The 896-nt window shown below is 43.2% G+C and overlaps 1 non-coding gene across 1 annotated transcript; it reads right to left on the reverse strand.

The window, feature by feature from the left end:
- Positions 1 to 447: 447 nt before the first annotated feature.
- LOC145396122 (5S ribosomal RNA) lies at positions 448 to 566 on the reverse strand. Its single transcript, XR_013896732.1, has one exon. It is a non-coding gene; the product is annotated as a 5S ribosomal RNA (ribosomal RNA).
- Positions 567 to 896: the final 330 nt, after the last annotated feature.

An 896-nucleotide genomic window follows, 5' to 3' on the forward strand; every position in this document is an offset into this window, starting at 1 on the left:
GGCAATTTGTTTGTGGTCATCACATATGGAATTGAGGCATCTGGCAATAGAGGGATAGTACACAAAAGAAAATACAGAAAAAAGTAAATAAAAAATCACAAAGTAAGAGATGTTACACATGGATAAGTAATAGACGTGGGGAACAGTATAATAAAAATAATGTACCACAATATAGACAGAATCATTTTTAAAAAGTAAGAGTTAGATTATTACATTAACAAAGAAAAAACAGTAGTAATTTAAGTGAAACAAATAGGGCCACGAAAGTAGAAGTGATGGGGTGGAGAGAAGATAGTGAAGGAAGAGTTGGGGAAGGAGTTTTTTTTTTTTTTTTTTCATTCATTGCCAGACGCCATGTATCCCAGACGGGGTGGCCAAGGGCTTAGAGTTAATTGTTTTACAGGGAGGGGCACTAATCCTCCACCAACCCCACTTGACAAGTAGGGATGCCAACAGCATCTGGTGTTCCAAGGCGGTCACCCATCCAAGTACTAACCAGACCCAACGTTGCTTAACTTCGCTGATCGGACAGGAAGCGGTGTACTCAACGTGGTATGGCCGTTGAGGAGTTTTATTAATGACAAAAATTTAATCTGAGGGCGACATATGGAAATAAATACTATCAAACAGGGTATTTCAGGACAGCCCGATGCCCTAATCCCGCAAAGGGTGGCAACAGACAAAACGCCACCAAGTCACTCTGTCACCCACCATTTGACTACCCTCCCCCCAACTCACTCCCCCCTCCCTCATATACCTCCCAACTCCATCCCTCCACCTCATCCTCGGTCTACTCCTCCCTCTCCCTCCCTCCACCTCACCTACATACACCCTCTTAATCAGTCTTTCATTCTCCATTCTCTCCACATGTCCAAACCACCACAGTATATTTCTCC

This window comes from Coenobita brevimanus, chromosome 34 (genome assembly GCF_032717465.1).
Source record: "Coenobita brevimanus isolate Jiangsu-jjx chromosome 34, ASM3271746v2, whole genome shotgun sequence".
Lineage (NCBI taxonomy): Eukaryota > Metazoa > Arthropoda > Malacostraca > Decapoda > Coenobitidae > Coenobita > Coenobita brevimanus.